General features: G+C 34.9%; 1 long non-coding RNA gene across 6 annotated transcripts in view; it reads right to left on the bottom strand.

Annotated features, from left to right (window-relative positions):
- Window positions 1–3572: 3572 nt before the first annotated feature.
- LOC148944159 (uncharacterized) overlaps window positions 3573–7046 on the bottom strand; it is a 132834-nt gene continuing 129360 nt past the window's right edge. For all 6 annotated transcript variants that reach the window (XR_016142823.1, XR_016142827.1, XR_016142824.1 and 3 more), the window contains one exon: window positions 3573–3705. This is a non-coding gene — a long non-coding RNA (uncharacterized LOC148944159). The remainder of the gene's footprint in view (window positions 3706–7046) is intronic.

Below are 7046 nucleotides of genomic sequence, written 5' to 3'. Positions count from 1 at the left end.
GCAAAAGATATTTTTATCTAATTTAAATGTTTTTTCTCATAATTTATGTAGAGCTGCACACGAAGCTTAATTTATTTTATTTTATTTAATTTTTGAATGAAGTGTTGATTTGGGAAGTGTTAATTTTAATTGTTAATTTAATAACTCATGAAAGTAGTGTTCTTTTGTGTGATAATTTTGATTATTGTGGTAATTTTGATAACTATTACTACTTCCGCTCTTACAGTTTAAATAGAAGAAAAAGAGTGTAAATACATCCAGGTTGTCATAGAGCATAGATAGAATCTGTTGGGAATCATGTTAAGTTTAATTTTTCAGGTCAACTTCAGAAGCTATAAAATAAAATTAAAAAAAAATGGTTGTGTCAGGATTCCAAATTGTTGAAAAATTTTCTACAACATACAAATAGCAACCCATACTATGGGTTCTTATAGAAAAAAGCTGGAAAGGTATAAAATATTATTTTTTTCATGAAAAAGACTATGTCAATAAAAACGAACAGAAATTGGTTTAAAAAACTTTCCAAAAAACGAGTTTTTCAAAGAAAAGTAAAGAGCTCTATTAAACCAAGAATAAGGAAAAACAAAGTCATATAATCTTCAAACCGTAAAACTACTCCAAATCACTATCAATAAATAAATGAAACTCAAGACGAACAGAAATTACAATAAATAGCCGAGTCAAGCTCAAAGCGAGAAAAAATTAACATGACCAGGGCTGATGACCATGCCTTCTCAAGACCAGAACACAATTTGCGCTTTACTGAAAACAAAATAATTTTGAAATGTTTTCACTTCTCCTATTTTGATAAATGAAAAATCATAAAAACTTTAAGGAATATAAGCATATGTCAATTAAACTGACAACCCATGGTCATGTTTTTTGTTTTTTCAATAAAGCGCAAATTGTGTTCTGGTCTTGAGAAGGCACGGGGGGTCATCACCCCGCTCATGTTAAATTTTTCTCGTTTTGAGTTTGATTTGACTATTTATTGTAATTAATTAAAAAAAATTCCACAGAATAAGTTTTTCAAAAAAAAGTAAAGAACTCCATTAAACCAAAAATGAGCAAAAATAAAATCAAATAATCTACCAAGCGTGAAAAAACCACAAATCAGCATCGATAAATAAATGAACCAGAAACGAACAGAAATTGTCACAGAAAACGGAGCCGACTCAAAACAAGCAGAACTAGGCTTGAGTAGGGCTCTAAGGCCCTATGCCTTCCCAAGACCAGAACATATTTTGCACTTTACTGAAAAAATATAAATGTTTTTACTTTTATAACTTTAAGAAATCAAATAATAATAACGTTTTGACTACTGAATATCAGTATATGTATATTAAGGTGACAATGCACATTCATTTGTATTTTTTTTCAGTAAAGTGCAAATTATGTTCTGGCCTTTGGAAGGCATAGGGGTTTTGAGCCCTATTTACGTTAATTTCTGCTCGTTTTGAGCTTGACTCGGAAAAAAAATTTAATTTGCACTTTACTGAAAAAAATATAAATGTTTTTACTTTTATAACTTTAATAAATCAAATAATATTAACATTTTGATTACCAAATATAAGTATATGTATATTAAACTGACAATGCACATTCATTTGTATTTTTCAGTAAATTACAAATTATGTTCTGGCCTTGGGAAGATTGACTCAGTTACTTATTATAATTTCTGTTCGTTTGGGTTTCCTTAATTTATTAATGCTGATTTGTGGTAGTTTAACGCTTGGTAGATTATTTAATTTTATTTTTACTCATTTTTTGTTTAATGGAGTTCTTTACTTTCATTTAACAAGCTTATGTTGTGAAAAAAGTTTTTTTGATTAATTTCTGTTTGTTTTATATTGACATAGTCTTTTCAGGGAAAAATAAAATAATTCTTTAAATCTTTTCACTTTTTTAAGAATTTATAGTTTGGCCTGCTATTTGTATGCTGGAGAAAAATTTTCAGGAATTTTTAACAACACACACCCCCTTAAAAATCTGGACACAAATAGTGGTGTTTAATTTAGTTTCATACCTCCTCTAGCTGACCTGAAATGGAAAACTTGATACCATTCGCAAAAAAATCTGTTTAATTTCTTTGATAGCTTGGATACACTTACGCTATTTTGATTTGGTTAAATTTTAAACACAAAATTTGATGTCAAAATTTTTTTTTACAAAAATTCGAATTTTTTCAAAAATGGGGTACATCAGCAAATAAAAACTTAGAATACCATAAATATATCATGTGGAAAGTATTCTTATAAAAAGTAAAGAGCAAGTACAAAATTAATGATAGTTTAAACTAGATATCAAACACAAAATGAGCATAAATCACCACAAATAAAATCGGTGCTACCACCCCCTTAAGTCTCTCAATAGTCAAGAGCACCATTTCTACGCCACTGAACGCTAATTAAGCTGCCAAGTTGAAACCTTTATTTATCCAAATGATTTTCCAATTTGCAAGGAATAGATTTAAACGAAAGAAGCCACTGAAAAAAGTTAGTAGAATACTATACTAGTAAAAGTAAATTAATTTGTTTCCATAAATATAGTACTGATTGGAGGCTGACGAGTATAGCTAAGAACACAGGGACTTGGAAGGAATATTTCTTGACCCCAAGCAGGTGTGCCAATTCCCGAAAATATAGGGGGACAAGGGGGGCAATAGATATGCAAAAAGGGGAATTGAACAAAAAGGTTATTTATCAAAATCTAGGGGGAGGGGCATTGCTTTCGAATGAAAATACCCAAAAAGGTTTTTTTTTTAATCTAGGCATAAACCAGAATATTTTAAGATTTTCCTTGCTCCCTTTCCCCAATTGGTCCCCTTAACCTCAAGTCAACCAGAAAACACAACTCCTGACTAATCACTCAACAACAAAATTCTTCTAAAAAAAAGGGAGGTGTAAAAAAATTTGTATCTCCCCATTCGACAATTTTCTTTAACCATTGAAAAACAACGCTTCAAAAATGTATCCCTCTTTAAGGGGAATTTATATATATCCCTGTTTATTACCCTTGGTAATACATCCATCATTATCAAAACTATGAGGAGAGTCAAAATTGAAGAAGGCCTTCGACATGAAAACCCTCGACACACGAAAAAAAAAAATATCGCTAGGAAAGGGTCTCAAGAACCTGAAGGTTCCAAATTGGTTGGGATCTCTACCAGATTAAATAGTCCCTATTCGGATATATAAGTTGTAGTCCCTATAAGATGTTCAATACAGTCAAGCTGATATAACAAGGCAAAGAGGAGGAATAGGAAAAGGCTTTATGCACTCCTCAGTACATTAGCTTCGAATATCAACTGAAACTCTACCCCTCACACTTTAACCATATTAAACCACTTTTAATTTACTATCGCTTGGTAATTAACTTAGGGCCCACTTCGGAGTCTTTATCGTCACAAACTGTACCACTGTCCCAAATGCAGCCAAAAACACCTATGTGTAATCACCTATGCGAAATGTGTTTCACCGTTGGGTGAAGTGAGTTAACATCCGAGATTCAACTATTTACTCTATAGAAAATTTTGGTAGAAAAAATGATTTAAAAAATGATGGAATCGATTACTTGAGGTTTTATTCTAGATACAAGAAAATGACACATTTCAACATCGTATATAAGGCAGCGGAAAAAAAGTGCTTGAAAACGGTGTTCTTAGAGTCCCAATCGAGTTGATACATCCTTCGAGAACTTATTAAGCTAAAAAAAAAAAAAGAGTTAATTGAAATGAAATTTACTAAATTTAAATACATTTTGTGCTAGTAAATCCTATATAAAAATTATCAGGTAGTGATTTTCAATATTCTTACGTTAGCCTCTCTTCGTAAACTCATAAAACACGCAGTTTCCAAGAAGTCTCTCCAACAAGCAGCACATAATCAACAAATTTTGATTCCACATGAATATATTCATGCAGCCAAAGCAAGGCCGTATCCACGGGGGGAGGTGGGGGGAGAGGGGGTGTTGTGACTAGGTTATCTGGACTAACAAAAAATTTTATCTGATAATAAAAAATCTCTCGTTTTGCAGATAGTGGATTTAGCTTTCTAACACATTTTGAACTTCATTGAATATTTTCTACAAAGATCCTTTTTGGGAAAGTCAAGTTCCTTTTCTAAAATCATACAAATTTCCATGCTGTAATAGTAACGAATTGTTCCAAGGTTCTTTATCATCTCTTAAAAATTGTGACCCATCAAAATTTTTCAGATGATGGGGGCCTGAAATACACAAATCATAGGCAGGACAATAGAACTGCCTAAGTAAAGAGCGATGTGGGGACAATATATTAGTATTTTCTTTTTTTTTTGGTTTTAGACCAGGGCGCTTCGTGTCGAAGGATTTGTCGTAGAAACTTCAAAAAGGGTTCATTCGATTGAAAATTGAACGGGATAATATCCTTTTTAATAATCGAAAGTGATTGGAGGACAACTAACACTCCTCCCAAGCCCACCATTTCCCCAAACACATCCAATCAAATTTTGAGAGAGCCATTTTGGTCAACGTAGTTGAGAGACCCAAAAATTATGTCTCTGAGGATGACAACCCCGCACAGCCTTCAGGACAAGGGTTATAACTTATGCACTGGGTGCATATAAGGTTTATATAGAAAGGATGATCGTATAAACTTCGGAGAGGCTCATAGGCTTGGTAATCAGAAGTTCTAGTGCCCTTTTTAAGATTCAGAGTGATTCAGAGTGACCCACCCACACCTCGTGTTTTGCCAAAATGCAATTTAAAGAAATTTTGAGATGGCCATTTGTTGCCGTAGACAATTCAAAAAGGCTCATTCAATTGGAAATTGAAGGGCCTAGTGCCCCTTATAATAGTCAAAAGTGATTGGAGGTGAAATGATCCCCCTCACACGCCCACCATTTCCCCAAACACATCCAATCAAAATTTGGAGATAGCCATTTTGTTCAGCATAGTTTAAAGGTCCGGTAATTATGTCTTTGAGGGTGCAAACCCCCCCCCCTCCCCCGCTACCCTCGGAGTAAGGGTTGTTAGTTATGTCCTGGGGATATATATGGTTTTTTATAGAAATGGTGGCCATATAAACTTCGGAGGGGCTCACTGGATTGGCAATCAAAACTTTTAGTACCTTTTTTAAGACTCAAAGTGATTGGAGGGCGGATATCCCACCACAGCTCGTATTTTCCCAAAATGCATCCAATAGAAATTTTGAGATGGTCATTTGTTGTCGTAGAAACTTCAAAAAACGTTAACTCAATTGGAAATTGAAAGGGCCTTTTTTAAAAGTCAAAATTGACTGGAGAGCAAAAAGCCCCCCCCCCCCCCCCCCATGCCCATTAATTCCCAAAACAAATCTAATAAAAATTTTGAGCCATTTTGTTCAGCGTAGTTAAAGGTATGGAAATTATGTCTTTGAGGATGACACACCCCTCCTCTGAGCCCTCAGCGCAAGTGTTATAAGTTATGCCCCAAGGGCATATAAGGTTTTGAGAGAAAGAGTTGTCGTATAAACTCCCAAGGGGGCTCATTTGATTGGAAATCAGATTTCTAGTTCTGTTTTTTAAGAGTCAAAGGGATCGGGGGCAGCAGCCATTCCCACCCTCTCCTACCTTTTATTTTTCACGAACGCATCCGATAAAAATTTTGAAATAGCCATTTCTTCAAAAATAGTCCAAAGATCATATAATAAGGCTTTTGGGGTGACAGAATCCCCCAGAGTCTGGGGGTAAGAGTTGCAAGTTATGCCCCAGGGGCATATAAGGTTTCATGGCAGAGGTGGTCGTGGGAACTTTAGAAGAGGCTCATTTGATTTGAAATGCATAGTTCTACTTCCCTTTTAAAAGTAAAAGATGATGGAGAGCAACTAACCCCCTCCCTGACATCCTCTTTTCCCAAAACACATTCAATTGAAATCATCAGATAGCCATTTCGTTACCACTAGTCCAAAAATCATATAACAATGTCTTTAGGGGAGGGGGGGGCACTATCCCACAGAGCCCATGGGCAAGGGTCGTAAGTTATGCCTAGGGCATGAAAGGTATTTATGGAACGGGTAGTTGTATAAACTTTGGATTGGACCGAGCTCTACTGATTGGAAGTCGGAAGTTTTAATGCCCTTTTTAAGAGTCAAAAATGAATGGAGGGACGTCAGCCCTCCCCCCAAGCTTATTTTTACCAAGAACATATCCGATTGACGGTCACTTTGTATGGAAAAGGCGTTGACATAAAATTAGGAGGCAAGTATTTGATTGAATATTGTAGGTTCTAGTGTTCTTTAAAGGCCCGAAAGTGATTTACGGCACCCCTTCTACCACGACCCTTTTTGCCCCTAAACAACCGTATAAACCTCGACAAAATCAGGTCAACATTTCTAGATAGCATGGTACTACAACCCCCTCCCCCATCACAGGTGTAGCCCAAAAAAGAAAAAAAATTCGATCACCTTGAAACTTACATCCCTAGGTCTTTAGAACAAAATGAGCTGAACGCACAAGAAAAACTAAAAATAAAATTCATCCCTCCAAAAAAGGGACCAAAGACTTTTCTTTCCACAATAGCTTCAATCTTACAGCCGTACATCCACATGCTAAGTAGACCCAAATACAAACAAAATAATATTTTTTTTATTTTGAATAATTTTGAAACTTTTTTCTTAGCCCTTTTTTCTATTATAGAACAACAATAAAATGATAAAATTATTTCCTTTCAAATTTGAACCTGGCAACAAGCCAGAGAATGATACTTTCCTATCAGTTGAAAATTTTTAAATATCGTTCCCTAACTCAAGGGTATCGTTATTTTTCCTTTAGTTTTTTTTTTAGAGAGGAGGCTGTTTAGGGGCCCAACAATTGGTCCAAAAGCTTTTTGGATCTGATTGGTTTGAAAATTATACCCGTAAGTCTCTGGGCCGAGGGAACCCTAGCGTGCAAAAAATGGGTGTACCCAAAAATGGACGGGATCTTCTCTCTGTCTTTGAAATTCTCCTATTACAACTGTTGCTCTTACAATCATTACACCTAACTAGAAAGAATAAACGCATTCGAAGAGACACAAATGCTCAGCCCTTT

This window comes from Artemia sp. Qi Xiang Cuo, chromosome 14 (genome assembly GCF_049724085.1).
Source record: "Artemia sp. Qi Xiang Cuo chromosome 14, ASM4972408v1, whole genome shotgun sequence".
Lineage (NCBI taxonomy): Eukaryota > Metazoa > Arthropoda > Branchiopoda > Anostraca > Artemiidae > Artemia > Artemia sp. Qi Xiang Cuo.
The sequence above is the reverse complement of the archived record's forward strand: the minus strand, read 5'-3'. Positions and strand labels throughout refer to the sequence as shown.